At 31.5% G+C, this 22747-nt stretch overlaps 1 protein-coding gene across 1 annotated transcript in view; it reads right to left on the bottom strand.

Annotated features, from left to right (window-relative positions):
* Ctnna3 (catenin alpha 3) overlaps positions 1-22747 on the bottom strand; it is a 1674700-nt gene that overhangs the window by 1288667 nt on the left and 363286 nt on the right. The window lies entirely within an intron of this gene.

Here is a 22747-nt window from a genome sequence, read left to right on the forward strand (position 1 = left end):
GGTTAAGTTTTCATGGAAAGAAATATAATATACTAAATGTCACTTAATATTAAAAAATCACAGTTAAGATAAAACTATATTAAATATTTTGACTATAGTAAAAAAAATCTTTTAAAATCACAGGCTAGACAAAACACCAAGAAAGATTTCTAAGTATTCACTAGTAGAAAATTATATACTGTTACTTTAAGAAAATATGGAAATTATGAAAAGAACAGTTAGAAGAAATCACTATTGAAATGAGAAATGAAATCCAGATTTTCAAAGAAGGATTGCATAGGTAAAAGAGACAAGGAAAGGTCTTATCCTTGATATTCTCTGTAACCCAGGTGTCTGTCAGATTGTCTGACACATAGTAGGACTTTAATAAAGGCTTATGTAAAGAAAGTTTTCATGAACTCATGAGCACTAAGTCAGTTTTGTTAACCTTTGAGACAATGATATACGTGGAGTGTAAACAATAACTTTTATGGTCCTGGAGGTGGCACCTGAATAGTTCATGTTTTTTTAGAAATGTTTTCAGATATATTTACAAAATTGGTATAAAACCTCAATTGCTTGCTCCATTTTATATTCTCTATTATATTATTTGTCCATCATTGCTTTTAATGAAGGAATAAACTTGGTTTTACTTACTCAAAGAGTCAAAAATAAGGCAAAACAAAATAAAACACTACCAAAAAATATATATAAAACAATAGTCCACCCAGTTTAAAAGAATCTTGTACCTGTGTTTGGTGGATCATAATCAATGTACTAGAACATTCTTATTAAATACAAAAGCTCACCTGAGTAGAACGTTAAGGTTGTGAACATAAAACAAACACCAGCCAAGAGACACAAGACACCTTGCTGTAATATTTCCCTCATTATAAGTAATAAGGTATTCATGTAAGTACATAGTTAGAAACAAGAACATTGCCCAGGTATGTGAGAAAATTAATGTGGCAGCAAGAACATTAGTTTTTGCCTTCTCTAGTTTAAACTAAATTTGTGCTTTCAGCATTGCACGCTAGGAGGTTTTATACACTTTATTCTCTAGATTATTTCTTGAGTTAAAAAACTGCAAACCCTGTCTTTAACTCCCCAAGAGCCTGTTTGTTCTTAAAACAACAGGCTCAGAATTATATTCTTACAATTATCACTCACACACTGGTCTTAAAAAGCCCAGCTGTGTAAGCATCACATAATGATTCAAGAAACTATTTAGATAATTATTTTTATATTGTTTTATGAAATTAGTATTTGCTACCAGAATTCTAAAATTATAAATGTCTATAGCTAGAAACTGGTGAAATGTTTGACTCTTAAACAAAAGCATATGTAAGCACAAAATATTAGCAAAGATGCATTTTTTGCTTAAAGAAAGATATTGATAAACAGTTTGTGTTTTCAAGTTTAATTATTTTTATTTAAACTTTTTTTAACTCTCACATTTTTATATTGCTTTTGTTTTGAGTTTCACCAAAAAGGTAGCATTAGGTATTCTCAAGGTCCATATTATTGAACTTTTTTCAGTTTCCTTCCTGTTTTGCCCTGTTACCTCCCTTATTTGATGTTAAATGATCTTAATTAAAGCTTAGATTGAATATTTTATATTGTGTTATGTTTCTCCTTCCTGGTGGGAAATAAATTAAATGCCTAACACCACTTGGAGAATTTTCAAAGCAATGTTAAATTCCCAGATAATTACCTCTAAGAAAATTACTAGAGCATCCCATCTATGTCATTTAATTGAATGTAAGGATAAAGAGGCTTTAAGGGAAAAAAATCATTCTGGATGTGATCCTTCATCCAGATAAATGCTCAATAATGAAAAAATTCATATGTACCATACTTTGTTCAAAAAGAGAGCTAAAGAACCATGTTTTTTAAAGATTTTTATATTTATTCTAAATTAATAATAAAACTAAATGTAATGCCCTAATATGATTAGCCATTAAGATAGGTCAAAGAAGTCTTTTAAGGCAAAGAGATGATTAAGTGAACAATTCAGACTGAAGCATAATAGATGATATATAATCCATGATAATATACATGTGTGCATATATTCTATATTTAAATTATTATCTATCTGGTGGCATTTATTTTTCAGTGGTAAGAATCAACTAAGCAAAAATCTCATGGTTTGCTATAGGAATTAGAAAATATGACAAACTGAACAAGCCCTTTTTCTGAGTTTATATTATTCTATGTAATAATTATAATAAAATGGAATCTCATGAGAACAGGCATACAAAATTAAAACATGTAGTAGGATCTTTTCATTTCTTATTAGAAAGTCTAACAATATAGTGGTGCAAGTATCTGGGCTCTGGAACCACAATATTTTTTTTAAGTTTTAATTTGTTTATTTTTTATTTTATTGGTGGACACAACATCTTTGTTTGTATGTGGTGCTGAGGATTGAACCCAGGCCGCAAGCACGCCAGGCAAGAGCGCTACCGCTTGAGCCACATCCCCAGCCCGAACCACAATATTTTGATTGAAATTACCTTCAGATTTTTCAGATTTTTTTACTTTGGGCATCTACTTAATATGTTTTTATGATAGTTTTTTATCTATAAAGTGGGAATAACAATTCTTTGTAGAGTTATTAAGATGATTAAAAAACTATCTGTACAGTTTTTTACATAAAGCATGCTGACACAGTAATCACAATATACATAGCCAGTCACACTGTGTGCTCTATAATACATAGAAGAAATTCGAGTACAGTATTATTGGGATTTTAGGCCATGTAATTTTCCTTTTGAATATTATTTACCATCAAAGTATAATTAGGTAGTTTGGGAGTTGTAATAGATTTCAGAAATTATTGTAGTTTTTAACCATAAGAACAATCACATAAAAATGTATGTTAATTTCCAGCAACATTCAGAATTTAGACATTTCATTTGGCATATTATAAAAGGGAGCTTGAAAGATGTATTAATAAAAGTAGCATTGCATTGTGCTCAGAACACAGACTTGTATCAGAAAGGCAGGTTCCAGTGCCAACTTTGGCAGCAGTCCTATGTCTGGGACTTTTTGTGCTTTGGTTCTTATCTATTTTGACCACTCCTATTCAACATATATTGGCAATCTTAGCCAGAAATATTAGTCAAGAGAAAAAATAAGAGGCATACAAATAAAAAGGGAGGAAATCAAATTATCCCTGTTGTAGATGCAGAAAAATAAAGACTCCATCAAAAAATTACTGCAATCGATTAACAAATTCAGTGAAATTGAAATATAAGTATTAAGTTTCTAACTAACTACATTAATAACTATTAAGGGCTTACTATGCTCTGGGTACATTATCTTACTTCATCTCTGGACAGCTATAAAAGTTACTATTTTACCTGCTTCATAATTAGGAAACTAAGACACAAAGAAGTTAAGTAACATTCTCTGTAGATAGTAGGATAAACATAATTCAAATCTAAGTTCACTGCTTGCAACACCTTGGTGCATTTCCAAGATTCAAAATACCTACAAATTGGAAACACATGTTAAGTACCAGGTCTTTGGGAACTGAAAATTTTAGATTTCCTGGCTGGCTTTATCTTTTATGTGTTATTTTTTCTGTCTTCTTCTGCTAATAAACTACATTACTTCCTACATCTGTAAAAATTTTCAGTGATAGAAGTTTACCCTCTGAAAAAGTAACATGCAAAAAGCAATAACAAAGTACAACTTATATCCCAAATTATCCTTCAGTTGACTTAGCTTTCCACTACATACCTCATAATTTAGCATTTTCAACATAAATATATATGAAGAAATCTAAAAGGAACTATGGAAAATCCAAGTTTAGTTTTCTAGGTAACAATATTGAAAAGATAGTGTACTGCAATCAAGTGGGTTTCATCCCAGGGATGCAAGATTGATTCATCATAGAGAAATCAATAAATGTAATTCATTACATGAAAAGGCTTAAATACAAGAATAATATGATCATCTCAATAGATGCAGAAAAATCACTTGACAAAATTCAGCATCCATTCATGCTCAAAACACTAGAAAAACTATGAATAGTAGAAACATATCTCAACATTATAAAAGGTATATATGCTAAACCCAAAGCCAACATAATTCTAAATGAAGAAAAAATGAAGTCATTCCCTCTAAAAACTAGAACAAGACAAGGATGCTCTCTTTAGCCAGTTCTATTCAACATAGTCTTTGAAACCCTAACCAAAGCAATTTGACAAAAAGAAAGAAATTAAAGGGGTACAAGTAGGAAAAGAAGAGCTCAAACTATGTTCTGATGACATGATTCTATATTTAGAAGAAAACTCCACCAGAAAACTTTTAGAATTCATAAATGAATTCAGCAAAGTAGTAGGATATAAAATTAACACCCATAAATCAACTGCATTCTGACATATCAATGGTGAATCTGCTGAAAGAGAAATTAGGAAAACTATCCCATTGACAAATAGCCTCAAAAAAATAAAATACTTTTGATTCAATCTAATAAAAGAGGTGAAAGACCTCTACAATGAAAACTACAAATCACTAAAGAAAAAAATTGAAGAAGACTTTGGAAGATGGAAAGATCTCCCGTGTTGTTAGATAGGCAGAATTAATATTGTTAAGATAGCCATACTACCAAAAATGCTTTACGGATTTAATGCAATTTCTATTAAGGTTACGATGATATTATCCATAGAATTAGAAAAAGCAGTCATGAAATTCTTTGGAAAAATAAGAGACCCGTAATAGCCAAGCAATCCTCAGCAAGAAAAGTGAAATAGGAGGCATCACAATACAAAACCTTAAATTATACTACAGAGCTATAGTAACAAAAATGGCATATAATTGGCACCAAAACAGCCATGAAGACCAATGGAACAGAATATAAGACAGAGTCAAACCTGTATATATACAATTATCTCATTCTAGACAAAGGCACCATAAACGTATATTAGAGAAAAGATAGCCTCTTCAAGAAATGGTGCTGGGAAAACTGGAAATCCATATGTAGTAGAATGAAATCGGACCCCTATCTCTCATCCTGTACAAAACTCAACTCAAAGTGGATCAAAAACCTAAGCATTAGACCAGAGACCCTATATCTACTAGAAGAAAAGTTAGGCCCAACACTCCATCATGTTGGCCTAGGAACAAAATTTTCTAACAATACTCTTAGAGCACAAGAAGTAAAATCAAGAATCAATAAATGGGATGGTATCAAACTAGACAAACTAGAAAACTTCCTCACAGCAAAGGGAACAATCAAGAATATGAAAAGAGAGCCTATAGAATGGGAGAAATCTTTACTACCTGTACCTAAGATAGAGCATTAATCTCCAGGGTATACAAATAACTGAAAAAGCACCCCCAAAAAAACCTAATAAATAAATGGGCAAAGGAACTGAACAGTCACTTCCCAGAAGAAGGAATATGGATGGTCAACAAATATATATTTAAAAAATGTTCATCATCTCTAGCAATTAGAGAAATGCAAATTAAAACTACACCATGATTCCATCTCACTTCAGTCAGAATGGCAATTATCAAGACACAAGCAAATATAAGTATTGGTGAGGATTTTGGGGAAAAGGTACCCTCATACATATGCTGGTAGGACTGCAAATTGGTGCTACCACTATGGAAAGCAGTATGAAGATTCCTCAGAAAACTTGGAATGGAACCACAATTTGACCCAGTTATCCCATTCCTCAGTATAAAACCAAAGGGCTTAAAATCATCATACTACAGTGAAACAGCCACATCAATGATTATAGCAGCTCAGTTCACAATAGCAAAGCTATGGAACAAAACATTGTGCCTTTTAATAGATGAATGGATAAAGAAAATGTGGTATGTATACACAATGGAACATTACTCAGTCATAAAGAAGAATGGAATTATGGCAATTGCCGGTAAATGGATGGAACTGGAGATAATCGTGCTAAATAAAATAAACCATTCTCACAAAACTAAACCCTGAATGTTCTCTATGATATGTGGATGCTGACACACAATAAGTGGCAGGGATAGAAGCTCATTGGATTAGACAAAGGGGAATAAAAGGAAGGGAGAAGGATGGGAATAGGAAAGACAGAATGAAGCAGACATAACTTTCTTATGCTCATACATGAATACATGACCAATGAAACTCCACATCATGTACAACCACAAGAATGGGATCCTAATTAGAGTAAGTTATATTCCATGCATGTAAAATATGTCAAAATATACTCTATTATAATGTACATTTTAAAAGAATAAATTTTTAAAAAGAACAAAATATATTCCATGGTTGTATGATTATGTCAAAATGGATTCTTCTGTAATGTATAACTAAAAAGAACCAATAAAAGCAAATAAAATTAAAAAAATGAAAAAATCAGTTAGATTCAATGATTATTAATTAAGGCTAAATTTTTGAAATCAGTGGTTACTCTCTAGGATATCCTTATCCTTTAAAACTTCAAAACACTGAAACCTAGCTCTGAAAGTTCTCTAACATGTGTTCTCAACCTAGCTAAGCCCATACAGCAACACTTTTGTTCTATTTGTCATATCTTTTACAAGTCTCCTTTTTCTGGAACTGAGACAACTATCTCCACATTTTTCTTTTCTAAAATAATCAGATTCAACCATTCATATTCATATTTTCTACCACAAAATGCCAGCTATGATTTGTTGAAGATTTATATTCTGCTACTTTGTAATTCCACCAACAGGTTTATGATCCCTTGATCATAAAATGTTTATCTCTTCTTTCTCCCAGACTTCACCAAGATGGAAAAGGGGGCTTGAGGAAAAGAAAAAAGAAAGCATCATTGAATGAGATTTTCAACATATTGGAGGAAGACAATGATAAAATATGAATAATCTATTTATCAGGGAGGAAAAACCATAACTTAAAGAGAGAAATAAAGATAAGCAAAGAGCTATGAAATGTCATAGAACACTTAGAGAAACCTAGGATTCAAAATCTGCTATTATGAGATAAAAGAATACCCACATCCCTCTCTCTCCCATTCCTTCACTAGACATAGGCACCAAGAGATGATAATTTGCATGGAAGATATTTAACTGGTCAACACTCAGAGACTTCAGGTATGGTAGAGGGCAAGGGTAAGTGAGACTCAAGGCGAAAAGATTAATTAAAGCCTATAAAAACTATGTACTTCATTATGCGATTCCCTCACAGCAACCCAACCTCTGTTTCTTCATGTGAAAAAAACTAAGCACCAGGCATCTTTCATACACACAAGAAAGCAAAGATAGATTATTATTGTCTTGAACTTCCCAGGAGAAAAAATAGCTTTATTCTCAAATTTTAGGGTCCCCCTCAAAGAGCTAATTCCCCACATCCTAAAGGTTCCAAAATGAGGTAGGCTAATAATTAACAAGACCCAGAAACAAATCTTCAAAGCAGTCTTGAAATGCTTCAGTCAAAAGCAGACTGATACCTAAGAAACACTAAACATTTTCTAGGAAACTCCAGTGTATAAGAGAAACCAAAATAAAGGGAAAAAATAGAACTAGAAGAAGCTGACATAGGCTAGAAACAGAAATCCATTAAAATTTTAAATCAATATAATTTTAAAATATATGAAGATTAAAATCACAATCTTAAAATAATGATGGAATACTGTGGAAAAAGAAAAAGCAGAAAACAAGAAAAAGTAGTAAAATATTGAACTAACAATTAACCTAAATGCTAAGTAAACTGACTTATTATTCAAAAATATTCTGTTTCATTTATGATAGGATACTTGCTATTGATGATCTTTGGTCAATGAAATGTGTTTGAATATGACATTTCACAGAAACCTTAAAAGTAAGTATGCACTTGACATTTTTCCCCCTCTGACACAATACTGTCAATATCCTAGGTGGCAGTTGCACCAGTATTATGAATCTTAAAGGGAAGTGGAGATGAACAGGTTTGCAGCTGACCCACAGTGATTAAGAATCCAGCTTTGGGCAGTAGATCCAAAGGAATGGTAATTACTGGTTAAGTGGTAAAAGATTTCAGCTATTCAGAAGGAATATATTTTGAGATCTATCATACAGAAGGGTGACTATACTCAATAATAATATATATTTCAAAGTAACTAAGAGAGGCTACTTCAAATGTAAGTGAAACATTGGATACTAATTAGTTTGATTTAATCATTCCACATTATATACATATACCAAACATCACACTGTGCTCTATAAATGTAATTCAGTTATCACTTATCAACTATAAGTTATATTAATTAAAAAACTAGCTATTTAAAGCTTTTAATATTTGGGACATGTTTGTTACTACATATAACCTGGCCTATACCAATACTTACAATATATTTAAACAGAGCAGCAGAGCCTTTGGACTTTATTCAAAATGTCACCTGAATTATTAGTTGCATGGAAAACTAACTAAATTAAAAAATAAACAATTATTAACTCTGGATAAAAAAAGTTACTGAAGAACAAACAATTTCATAACTCAAAGTAAAACATAGTCACATAGTTATAATAATATAATCACTTGATATTGAAGAAATTGAAAATAATAAAATACAGTCACACATTGCACTATGATGTTTTAGTCAATAACAGACCACATATATAGTGGTAATTTCATAATATTATAATGAAGCTTAAAAATTACTATCACCCAAGGATATAATAGCCCTGATAATATTATAGCACAACATATTACTCACGTGTTTATGGTGATACTGTGTAATCAGGTCTATACTGTCATTTGTATGAAAGTATACACATATAATTATGCACAATTCATAATAATTCATATTGATAATGACTTGCTGGTTTACATATTTACCATACATTATTCTAAATCATACTCCTACTTATGAAAAAGAATTTTACTAAAATCATGTCCATATTTACCCATAATAGACTTATGTAACTTGTATTTATAGTATTTCTTTATCAAATTGTTTTCTTTTAGATTAATTTAATCTCATGTTATTTGGTGTATCATGTACCTAGAAGCAAAAACCTATGCATAGCCTATTATTAGCCTTTTGTGTGTGTGTCTTTCTTTTTATATAAATGTACATTATAAATTTCAAAATAACTATAAATAAAATATATATATTAGCCTAAATGTGTAGTAGGCTATTCCACCTATTTGTGTAAGTACACCATATATGTATATATACATGTACACACATATATGAATATATTACATACAATATATAGTAGGTTATTCCATCTATGTGTAAGAACACTCTATGATATTTGCACAAGGATGAAATAACCTAACAATGCATTCCTCAGTACACATCACCACTGTTAAGCATGCATAATTGTAACACTAATAAAAGGAGAATCAGTGTTTGTATGTGTACACACATGCACATACATGTAGAATTGGTAAGAAAAATCAATCATAATTTTTTCTAAACAAAGTCAATAAAGATTTAATATTGAGGGCTGGGAATGTGGCTCAAGCGGTAGCACGCTCACCTGGCATGCGTGCGGCCCGGGTTCGATCCTCAGCACCACATACAAACAAAGATGTTAAAAAAAAAATTCCCTCTCTCCTCTCTCTCTCTCTCTCTCTCTCTCTCTCTCTCTCTCTCTCTCTCTCTCTTAGAAAAAGATTTAATATTGAAAAGTTCAAAAACAGTAAATATAATATTCAGAAATATGGGTGTAAATGCTAGAAGAAATAATTAAAAGACTTAAAATAGTTGCCTCTGAGCCATGAGAACAGGACAATAGGAAGGCTGAGACATAGAACTGAAGTTTTTATAGTTATTTAACTTTTGTACATATTATCTGGATAAAAGTAAAAATGAAGTGAAAAAAATTTATTTTTTCATTTGCAAACACTGTATTAAATATCAGAAAAAATAGCTAAAACAGTTTTAAAATTATTGTCTAAAAAAATTGGAAAGTAGAAAGGGGTTAAGCAAGAGACTACTCTTTTTCATTTGAAGCTTTTCTATTTGATTTTCACTTTACACATGATAATCTGATAAAACTTTAAAAATTGAAATTTTCAAAAAGAAACTGTTTAATCTGAAATAACTGAAACCTGAGAATAAGTAGAATTTGTTTTTCGTACAGTGAGTCCAATCTTTAGAAAAAAAATTCATATGAGGAGTAAAGAAAAGAACTCAACACTAGCTATGTCCTGGTAAAATCAATAGTTTAAAACTGTGTGCCCCTATGTTTTTTACTTTTTAAACTCACAATTAGAATTTTAAGACGTTCATATTGGGTGTTTTAAGGACTTCAATTATTACAAAGAGTAAATTGCTATCAATATGCAGTATTATACCTACTAAAACTGCATAATATACATATTGTACATCTCAGAATTGTTCAACATAATATAATTAACCTTGAGTTAATTACTTAATTACTTTATTAACTAAAACCAGTTAAATATAACAAATATTAAATACTGTGTGTGTGTGCGTATGTGTGTTTCTTAGACTTTGTAGGAGATAAAAAGTTAATATATTAATCTCTATTTGTTAAGGAGTTTATAATCTTGAATGAACCATAAGATGTACAGCGATAATTGTTTAAAACTAGAAAATTTTAAACGGACATAAAAGGTAAAGTGAAGAGAAAATTACTTATAATTCTGAAGACTATGGAGGAAATAGTCTTTGGAAATAATAGGATTTAAACAAGAAGCAACACACAGAGAAAATTATCTGAGAATAAAATAATAATAATACAAAGCCCAAGAGAAGGAAAGTGTGGCATATGTCAGTGAAGGATATCATTCATTTTGGCTGGATCACAAGGTGGATAAAGGGTAGCAATAAAAAACAAATGAAGAAAATAGTGTAGGTGTAGAACATGGGACTCCTTGAGAGTGAAGTTAAACATTTTGTAAGTCAAATCATTAAAGGTTGTGGTCAACAAGTAACTTATTCAGTTCTATTATTAAGGAAAATTAATCTGAAAATGTATATGGGAAGAATTAAAGGGGAAGAGATGAGAGTCATGCTTCATGTAATATTAATAGGTAATAGGGGAAAATTCACATTCTTTGAACAGAAATCTGGACATACATTTTGAGGAATATCATCATTGTCAAACAATGTATGCAGTTCAAATTCACATCAACGTTTTATGAACCATAGAAAATGTTTTAGAGAAGTCATAAACAAGCAATGTACACATCTCTGTAAGCTTTATGTTTGTATTATTGATCAAAATAGTTCCTGTTCATCAAGAAGAGGAATAGATATCTTTAGGCAGAAAAGAAAAAACTGGAGATGTGAAAATCCCCCCTAATTACTTTCCCCTTACTTACTTTACTCCTCAAAATAAAATTATGAGTAACTAATTTTATAAAATGTGAACATATCCGATAAGTAGACATATGGCCATAGAAGCAAATGAGCAGACCAGCTTGAAGTCCTAATTTGTCAAAAACAAGCACATGAGTATCACTGATCTGTTAATGTTGACAGAAAGGCTCATTTTGACTATTCCTTTTGTATTGATAAATGAAGGGATTTCAAACTTTAGTTTTTAGTTTCTCTACACAGAAAAACTAAAATCAGCCCTCCCAAAGTACATATGAACCTAAAAATTTTTAGATGTTGTTTTGGTATATCTTACAAACATTTGCAGGACAGCAACTCAGAAGGGGAAAAATGTCTTAAACCCTTGAGATCTGTAGTGAATGCTAATGTATTTGTATATGATAGATTTAATACAGAACTGAGAATAAATGACTTTCAGCAGCTGCACTCTAGACCTGTAAATCACTCTGAGTACTACCAAATCCATACAGAGGAAGAACAGCTGGATAATTTACACCACCAGCATTTGTCAAGAAAAAGCTGAAAATACAGAACCTGATTTCTCCTTTTTTCATAGTACACACTTCGACAAAAATTAAAAATTATCCTTCTATAATCTATTTGGTTAAGCACATCTATTAACATCTTGACATGTGCTTCTTTGAAATACAGAATCCTTAATTCCCCTTTCTTTGAGGAACACTTTTTAAAAGGATAAAAACAGCAAATGAAAAAGTTTTCCTTATAATCAAATGCAAGCACAAAGAAAAGCCTGCTAATGTTTATTTTGTGTTCCAATTGCTATGCTCTGGTAAAATCCTACAAAAGGAAACACATTAACCAGATGACTTGCAGAGCACAATGATACCAAAAATAGTACTTAAGTTAATACACTAATTGTAAAGTTTCAGAGATTAAGTTCATCATTCTAGTTCTTGGATAAACTTGAGAGAGAGAGACAGAATTTAGAGTTTAATATAAAGGCTGTCTTAAGCTTCCTAAAGAATAATACCAGCAGTAAAAATGTGCTCCATATAAGTGAATTTCGTAAATAGAAAGCTGCAGTCACTAAAGGAATATTAGCTCTTGTGTAAGCAACCAAATTACTCTCTTGTAACTTCCATTAAAGTCAACACAACCAAATGCCTAAGGGTTGATTTTGCTCTCAAATCTACTGTTGAGTTTTCATATGTGACTATAGTTCATAAATAAGCCATATTACCTTGATGATAATAACAAAGGCAAACTCTAAAGACCCCACATGGAGCCACAGTGCCCTCTAGGTAGAATTTGACCTTATGTAAAAATTTGAACCTATTTTCAAATGGACCTCTCTCAGGTTCAAAAATCTAAGCTCCTCTCAAACAATGATAATTTAAAATATTCAACCAGTTGGCTTTATATTCTCCAAATCATGCAATCTAGTGGACTCTGTTTTCAATATTACATAAATGCTCAGTTAGGACTACACACAGAGTGACAGGAGAACAGGCAGCTTTATTTGTCTGCCAACCTCATATCAGCTGGAAACCAAAGAGAGGGGTGAGGTTAATCTTAATTGATGCCTGACAATCTTTTTTTTCCCCTGTACAGTACTCTTCTAATCACTTCATCTTGAAATCAGATAGCTTGGAGTCCAAACAAAGACACCTCTCTGTCAATTGTCCTTAAGCTGAATTCTTCTCAGCACACAACCACAGCCTCACTGCATGTGAAAACATTTAACAGGCTGCCAGGGAAAGATTCAAAGTCATCTAATATAAGAAAGTAGGCATAGATTGATAAAGAATCCAAGCCCTAAAATGTCACAAAGAGCTGAGAAGCTTGAAAAGGACACACTAATTTATGTGAAATAAGTGTCATTCAGATAAACAGGAGGACTTCTTGCAAGTTATACTGCTTACTAGTTCACAGCATGAACCACCAACCAGATGGGTAATTGGGCAGCAGAACTGCCAAAGGAGAAAGCTTTGCACTGCACTAATCTAGAAATACAGGGGATATACAGATTATATACCTGGCGGGGGTAGGGGAACAAAAACAGGTAACATTGCTCATGGCCACTAAGTCTACCACACTTTATACATTTATATGATTCTCTTCCCAACACCTCTGTCAAGACTTTGGATTTCTTCCATAATCCCTCTTGTCCATTAAACAGGGGTAACTTTAAATACCCTACCATACTTACCTGTGCTATAACCCTGAAGTTGACCTTATCTCTCATGTTAAAATATCTTGTGGTTCCAAACTCTACCAAGTTTATTCTAGAAACAGTCCCAATTTTTTCAAATGTCCATTAAACAGAAGTCTTAAACAAAATCAATACTTTATTAATTCACACTTGTGGAAGCTAAATCATTATAACAACAGAGAACACTTAAAGAATAGAGAAGAGAATTTTGTTTCTCATAGTTTGTAATGCACTAAAGTATCTTCACTATGTTAAAATTTCTGGCCTCAAATAATCATAACCTTGAAGTTTTAAGATTTTTGCTAACTCTATTAATATAAGTGTATGCTTATCTTTTTCATGAAGATATTTTAATAAACCCAAACTACCATACCTACTATTATACCCCAAACTACAACACCACTACTTGATAAATGGCTAACCCTTAGTGATTCATCAAAAGCATCATTTTCACTTATTATCTTTAACCATTTCAGCCCACAGGAGCCCCTCTCTCATATGAAGTTCTACATAATTTATTATTTGTAGCATAATATAGTAGTTAAAAGCACAGGCTTTTAATGCTAGACAACTGTGTCAGGGTTCTACCACTTATTACTCATGAAAATACAGGTGAGTCACTTTACTAACATGACTTATTTCTTATATCTAAAAGGGAAATGATAATATCTATTTTATAATATATTTATGAGAAATAAGATATGGTAATATTTATGATTCAATAGGAACAGGAAAAGGTAAAAAATAAAATTTTAAAAAATGCAACTCAATAATAAAAAAACCACTCAATTTAAAAATGGACAAAATAATTTAATGGATATTTACAAAGGAATATATATATACATATATATATATATATATATAGCCAATAATCACATGAAAATATACTCAAAAGCATAGTCAATAGAAAAATACAAATCAAACCACCATCAAGATGCTAAAACACATCTACCAAAGGCTACTGGAATGCTCACACATTTGTTCATTGGGAAGTAAAGTGGTACAACTTATTTTAAAAATCTATCTCTTAAAAATTAAAAATAAATCTAGCCTATGACCACATCATTTCATTCCAATGTATTTACTCAAGAAAAATCAAGAAAGACTTGAAACATGTGCATGATAGACTTCCATAGAAAGACATGCATGTGAATATAAATAGCCCCTGTATTTTTAATAATCAAAACCTGAAAACAACTCAGATATCAATAAATTTAAAAAAAATGTACAAAGTGTGGTATATGTGTTAGTCACTGTGGAAAAAATACCTGAGAAAATAAACTTAGAAGTAGGAAAAGTTTATTTTGGCTGATGGTTTCAGAAATTTCACCCCATGGTTGATTGGCCTTGTTGCTTTTGGACCAGTGATAAGTCAGAACATCATGGTGGGAGTGCATGGGAGAAGCTGCTTGCATCATGGCAGCCAAGAAGCAAAATTAAAGAGAGGGAGAAATATCCCTTTCAAGGTCACATCCCAAATGGCCTAATTTCTTTCCATGAAAGAAGATATAAAGCAAACTCTAAATTTTAAAATTCGGATGAAATTAAGAATAAAAGAAATACTATTTTTGTATCAGACCAAAAAAAGATGTGAAGGGTAAGACTCAAAAGGTCCATCAGATAATGACAAAAGGAATGTTTACCAACAAGTAATTATACTTTTCAACTTGCATGTCCCCAAAAGTATAAACATGAATATTTGAAATAATAATTGACTGAATTATGAAAAGGTCTTGGAAATTTACATTCACCATGACAGATCATAACACATCTCTTTTGGTAATTAAAAATTAAGGAAACAGAAAGTTACTAAGGATATGTAAAACTTGAATAACATTATTATTAAGTTTAATCTAATGAATAAATACAGAATTCTACATTAAATTAGAAAATATATACTCTGATTAAAGCATTCATAGGACATTTACACAGTTGACCACACATTGAGTCACAAAGCAAAGCAAATCTCAGTAAACATGAAGAATCAACACTAATCAGCCATATTTTCCTACTGATCTCATATTAAATTAGAAATAAATAAAAATATTCCAAACAATAATTGCTAAATGTATGATTTCTATTAAATATTGGACATTCTTCTAAGTATTTGAATATACTAGCACTTTTAATCCTCATAAAAACTCTATGAAGCAGGTAATGTTATTATTGCTATTTTAGAGATGAGCAAACTAAGGCAAAAAGAGAATAAATTTCTAAATAACCACATACACACTGGTACACACATGTAAGTGATGAGGCTCAGTTGTGGTCCCTGGCAATCTTGCTCTGGAGGAGGATCTCTTATCCCAAGTAACATTAGAATCAAAGAAATCTTCTTCATGTAAATTAGATAATAGATGAGAAACTATGATGAAAATACAACAGCTAAATATTGCTTGAAGGAAAACACAAAGCTTTAAATATTTATGTTAGAAATTATTTTTAAAAAACATGTAAATATGAGTAACCAAATCAAGAAACTGGTTGTGGGGTGGAAGGTGGGGCAGGTGGCAAGGAAGAGTAATTTTAAAGCCTAAGGGAATAGAGAGAAGAAAATGATACAGATAAAATCAGAATTATCGAAATGAAGAATCAAGGTTAATAAAGTCAGATGACTACCTCTAAGTTCAGAAAAGTAGAACCAAACTAGATTCTTCCCATTGGTGCTTACAAAGTTTAGGAGGCATGCATCACATTAAAAATGATCCTAGTGTCTTCTGTGATTCACATATGTTCCTGAACTTTCTCCATTTCATGTCAAATCAATAAATTTCTTTATCTATCTTTACTAATTCCGCTTTCTAGACTTTCATTAATTCCTATAACTTTCTGAACTTTTTCCATTTTTTAAAATTATTCTGAATGTATGGATCCTAGAACTAACACAGAACTTTAATAGGAATCTGAATGACCCTGTGTATAGCTGGAAAACTATTTGTGGGTCTTACATTATAAATATTTAGAACTATTATATAAAATGAACTTCAGAGCTGGGGTTGGCTCAGTGGTAGAGCACTTGCCTGGCATGTAAAAAGCCCTGGGTTCAATCCTCAGCACCACATAAAAATAAATAAATAAATAAATTAATTAATAGAGGTTTTTTCAAAAATGTGTTAAAAAATGAACTGCAGTATAATTCAGAAACTTTAAAATTGTGCAAAAAATACCAGTGGGGCTTCAGAAGAATATTACCAAAATAAAGACTTCTCAAGACTTGGTTTTCATTGTCATAGTTGTAAATTAAATCTGCACACATCATCTTCAATATTATACAAGTGATTTTAATGGATTATAGAACAATTTAGGAAAGTCTAATTATTAATAGAAATTCCTGAAACAACCTTTTTAGCAGGTTGTAAAGTAAAAGATTACCTTATCTAATTTCTGTATTTGCTTTACAAACTGATAACAAAAATCGTCACCAGTCAGAGGAATTGCAGTAGGCTTTAAATATGTTTAATATAGCTTCATTTCTAGGAAACCTATGCAAAAGAAACATTCAGATATTGAAATAAATGCTAATGGACAGAGATTCTCAGTTCAGTATTCTTTTTAATATCAAAAGCTAGAAACAAACATATAACAATAGTTATTGTTAAATTAACTATACCCATATAATGTAATATTATATTTCCATTGTATTTGTGTATTAAAAAAATTAATTCCATGGGGAAATGCTTGATATAAAATAAAAAGCAAACTATAAAATTATACAACATTGAAATATTTGCTGATGAAATGTTATTTCTGAGAACTGCTTCAAAATAATATGTGGAGGAGGAAATAAGTTACATATAACTGACAAAAACAACATGAGTCATAAACTAATAATTATTGAAGTTGTGTGATGGGTACAGAAAGGTTTATTATGTTATTATTTGTGTATGTTTGAAGTGTTCTATAACAACATTTTTAAAAACATTGATAAGCCCCTTTATTTATAATTACAAATCTGTTTACAACCATACATAAAATATTATAATATCACTATTTAATATTATATGACACAACACTCATCTTGAATAAAACACCATCAAAATAAGAAGGTTGGCCCTTTCTTATTAACACTCTTCTAATCAGACTTCTAAGTATACAGGTATTCTGGGTCTTCCAGGATGCTACTTTAAAATGTTTGCCTTATTTCCAGGCACAAGGGCATTTGCATATAATCCCAGCTGCTCAGGAGTCTGAGGCAAGAGGATCCTAAGTTTGAGGCCATCCTCAATAACTCAGCAAGACCCTGTCTTAAAAAAAATAAAAATAAAAAGGGCAAAGCTGAGGATGTAGCTCAGTGACAGAGAGCCCCTGGGTTTAATCCCCAGTACTAACAATAATAATTACTAATAAAATGTTTGATTTTTTAATATTAGCTTTCAAATGGAAATTCATGATTAAAAAATGCTGATCTTGACTTCATTTTGTTGAATCACCTTAATCTATTAAATTCATAATTCTCCATAAGATGTCTCTTTCTACTTCTATGAAAATCTCTCAGATTTTCTAAGAATCCCTGTGGTTATTTGCTCAATGCCCACTGCCTTCTGAGAATACTGGTTCCCAGTACACCAGAATGGTCCTTTATTGAGTGGTTATATATAGTTCTAATGAAGACAAAGACAGATAAAATGGGGGGGAAAGAAACCTTCTCAGTTGGGTACTGAGATGTCTGCGAAGCTGAATGCTTCTTAGTCCATAAAAGTAAAGAGGCATTCATCTTCTCTAAACTAATGAGGAAGAATCTCCCTGTCGGTGTGGTAGGAAAGACATGACTTATAGAGAATGAAACAAGTCCAAAGTAGTCCCGAATATAAAGTAGTTTTTTACAAATGTGCAAGGTAAAAGCTTTCCTTCAATATAGCTTTCAGCAAAACCAACATTGGTTAGTGATGATTTAAGTATAAGTAAACTTTGGAGAAGGCAAAGAAGTATTAAGCCCCGAGTTGTATAATTTAGGGGCAACAATTATAAAAGTTGACATTTGGGATACATACTAAATAAGTGACATGTAGCAGTCTACACTGCACACGTAGTACATTGAATCAGTCAGACACCATAAAGTTGAAGCAACAGAAGGCTTCCAAAGACTGATTGGTCTTAGTGGACATACATAATGACAACCTTTCAAACTTGGAAAGTGCCATATAATCTTCAAATCTAAGTTCCTAATTAAATATGTAAGAACTCTAAATGATTAAATAATTTGCTAAAAGTCACACAGCCAATTCTAGTCACAGCTATTATAAAACCAAGGTTTTTGACTCAATGCACTTTCAACTACTCCTAGATGATAAAGCATATTTGGAGAGATGGAAGAAGGAAAGAAAGAGAAAGTGACATAAAACTTGAATGGAGAATTTCATTCATAGAAAATGATAGATAATATCTATCATTTATTCATAAGAATCATCAAAATCATATGTATTACATCACTATATAAAATATATTAAATAATGTGTCTTGTAATTGTAGAAATCTACCAATTTTACACATTTTCACCATTATCATTTCCATTTTGACCATTCTCCCATTACTAATTTGAATTCACCATCTTTATCCTTTCAGAAAAAATAGGAATCCAGTCAAATTTCACTCAAAAATGATTTAGCCAAATAGTAAGGCTGAGCTAGATAAATAAGACTAATAGAAGCAATGAAGAATTGTTCTGCATTTTCAAATTTATTTCCTAACAAAAATGTTCACTTAGGCTTGCTCCCCGCTCAGTAGGTTATTTATTATCTAATCTATGTAATTAATTACATTTAATCACTTGATTCAGTTGCAAGTCCTTTTGTTTTCCTTGTGCAGCACCCTCACTAAATGTAAAATATATAAGCACCTTGAGTGCTTTTTATTTACACTTCTGAGTGACTAAAAAATTTATTTGATTGCAAAGTCTAAAAAGAGGCCAATAATTCAGGAAGAAAATGCATAGCATGGCTTCTACACTCAAACTTAATTTTTTCCTGATATGTGCAATGCTTTATAATTTGCAGAAATCTTTAAATATTTATAGTTCAGTAGAGACTCCTTATTAATGAAGTTCATTCAGAATAAAAATTACTTTTCCAATATACTTCAATTTCATAGGTTGTTACTGTCATTTATATAATATAGCATCAAAATGCCTAATGGGACTATTATTATTAAATGATTAATCATGAATAATTGATACATAATCAACTTACATTAGTTTTGAATATAAATATCCCACCAGCCAAATGAGCCAAATTTAATCTATTCTATTTTTTAAAGGATACTTTCAATAAAATAAGAAGAATAATGATTTCCTGGTCCTGAGGAAAGGTCTTTGGATGATGCTTTCATGTTGTGCAATCCATTTATTCATTGATCCATCAAGGAAACATTGACTATTTAATACATACATTACCTTATGCTAGGCCTTCATGACAGTGCAGAGTTACCTCATTGTGGCCAATAGAAGAATGGTAAGTATTATTTTAATGGCTTTATAAATAAAATTTTATATAATTATTATCTTAAGGAAATTAAAACGGAAATAAGACTGTCATAGTAAATATTATTTTTAGCTCATACTTTCCATTAGAAATAATTCTATTCTAATCATTAAGCCTCTTGGTCCAAAAGTTATTTTAATCTAAAATTTTAAAGCTGTATACTGAATCTCTACTGTATTTCAGATATTGCCACTCTTGGCCATACAAAAGTGTTCCTTATGTTCAAGGAAATCAAAGCCTAATTGTGGAAAGAGAGTCAAATACATTAACCAAACAGAAAATGTCATGATAAATGTTTTCTGAGGTATTCTTCCATGAGAACACAAATTCAGGTAGGATGCAGGGGATGTACTTTGCAGGAAAAGGTTTCTCAGAGAAGTAACATTTGATTGAGGACTAAGGAGGACGAAGAACAGACGAAAGAGAAGAAGAGGGAAATTTTTTAAGAAAGAATAAGGTGATATTAAATTGAACAAAATATGTTATGTTCATGTACAAATATTCCACGATGAAATCCACTATTCTGTATAATTATTATACACCAATAAAGAAAAGTAAGGGAAGAGACAGGAGAAGGCGAGGCACTCCAACAGAGAGAATGTTCTTGCATAAGTAAACTAAATGATCAGAATAAACAGTCCTAAACACAAAATGTGCTCTAGAAATATTAAGAGATGAGGATAAATAAACTCATTTTTCTATTCCCTGCTACATGTTACAGAGTCTGCATTTATGTTTATTAACAGAAGAATTAAAGAAAGAATAAGGAAAGAAAAGGAGAGAGAGAACATTCTCATGAGCAAAGCTAATCTGAAGTTGTGAGTAGCCTTCAATGCTAGGCCTAAATGTTGAGATTTCATTTTGAAGTAACAGGGAGCCAAAGGCTTTTTATCAACAAGATGATATAACATGACTGATTTTATGGAAGACAGTGGACTAAGTAAATACAAAGACAGTGAATTCATTAAAGAGGTTACAGCAACATATAGGTAAGAAAATGGGGAAGTCCTATGCTAGGACAGAGAATGGGAGCAAGGGATAGAACTTAGACATTGTTGAGAAACAATTTTTTGGTATTGACATGTTGAATTTCAGATTTCTAGACTGGATGTCTAGGAGAACAAGTGATACTCTTAACTAAGATTGAGAATACAGAAGAGCAAAGTTAGTATGGTGGTGATAATAAAAGAATATTAATATATATATGTGTGTGTGTGTGTGTGTGTATGTGTAGTGTATAATGTAATGTGTACTGTGTAATTTGTGTATTGTGATACTATGGAAAATGTTTCAACATGTAAGTTTCTGAGAATTCCCAGGAATCAATATTACATATTACTGAGTTCTTACTGATTCATTTAACCATACAAACAGAAATAAATAGAAAACTATCTGTAATTTTCTTTTTTATTTTTAATGCATTATAGTTATACATAATAGTATTTTGACATATTCATAAACACATATAACACAGTTTCCTTCATTTCAATCCCCAGCACCGCCACCTGTCTTTACTCCTCCCTCACCCTGGTAATTATATTTTAATAACATATTTATTGAGATATAATTCATTTATCACAATATTCAACCTTTTAAATTCACTGGATTTTATTATATTCACAAAGTTGTATAACCAATTTTTGAAAACTTTCATCAACCCATAAAGAAATCCTGTACTTATTAGCAATCATTCCCCATTCACTCTACCCACAGCCCTTGGCAATTACTAATGTACTTTCTGTTTCTATAGATTTGCCTATTCTGGATTTTTCATATAAATGTAATCATATGCTTTGTCTTTTGTGACTGTGTTTTTTTTCCTTTTAGCACAACATTTCAAGGTGCATATATGTTGTAGCTTGTAGCTTTTTTACCTTTTTTAATTCTTATTTTTGGCTTTCACTGTATTTTTAATTTTTTTAAATTTTTATTTGTTCTTTTTAGATATATATGACACCAGAGTGTATTTTGACGTATCATATATACAGAGTACAATGTATCCTAATTAGAATACTAATCTTGTGTTTGTACATGATGTAAAGTTTCACTGGTAGAATATTTATATATGAACATAGGAAAGTTATGTCCATTTCATTCTACTCTTTCCTATTTCCATCTCCCCTCCCTTCCCTTCATTCCCCTTTGTTTAATTCAATGAACTTCTATTCTCCCTTTCCTACCTTATTGTGTGTTAGCATCCACATATCAGAAAGAACAATCAGCCTTTGGTTTTCTGGGATTAGCTTATTTCCCTTAGCATGTATAGTCTCCAGCTCCATCCATTTACTGGCAAATACTATAATTTCATTCTTCTTTATGATGATTTTTTTTTGGTGGGAGTTACTAGGGATTGAACTCAGTGGCACTTGGCCACTTAGCCACATTCCCAGCCCTATTTTGTATTTTATTTAGAGACAGGGTCCTACTAAGTTGCTTAGCACCTTGCTTTTGCTGAGGCTGGCTTTGCTCATGATCCTCCTGCCTTAGCCTCCCTAGTCACTGATATTACAGGTGTGTGCTACTGAGCCCAGCTATGGCAGACTTTTTATTGGTTCTTTTTAGTTATACATTACTGTAGAATATATTTTGACATAATTATAAAAGCGTGGAATATATCTTATTCTACTTCAGTCCCAAGTATCTCCCCTCATCCCAGCCCCTGCTCCCTTCCCTCTACTCTACTGATCTTTCTGCCATTTATACATAGGTTTTTGTTTTGTTTGGGGTTTGGTGCTGAGGATTGAACCCAGGGTTTGCTTAACCACTGAGCCACATCCCCATCCTTTTTTATATTTTACTTAGAGACAGTGCCTCACTAAGTTGCTAAGGGCCTCACT

The sequence above is a fragment of the Urocitellus parryii genome, chromosome 5 (assembly GCF_045843805.1).
Source record: "Urocitellus parryii isolate mUroPar1 chromosome 5, mUroPar1.hap1, whole genome shotgun sequence".
NCBI lineage: Eukaryota > Metazoa > Chordata > Mammalia > Rodentia > Sciuridae > Urocitellus > Urocitellus parryii.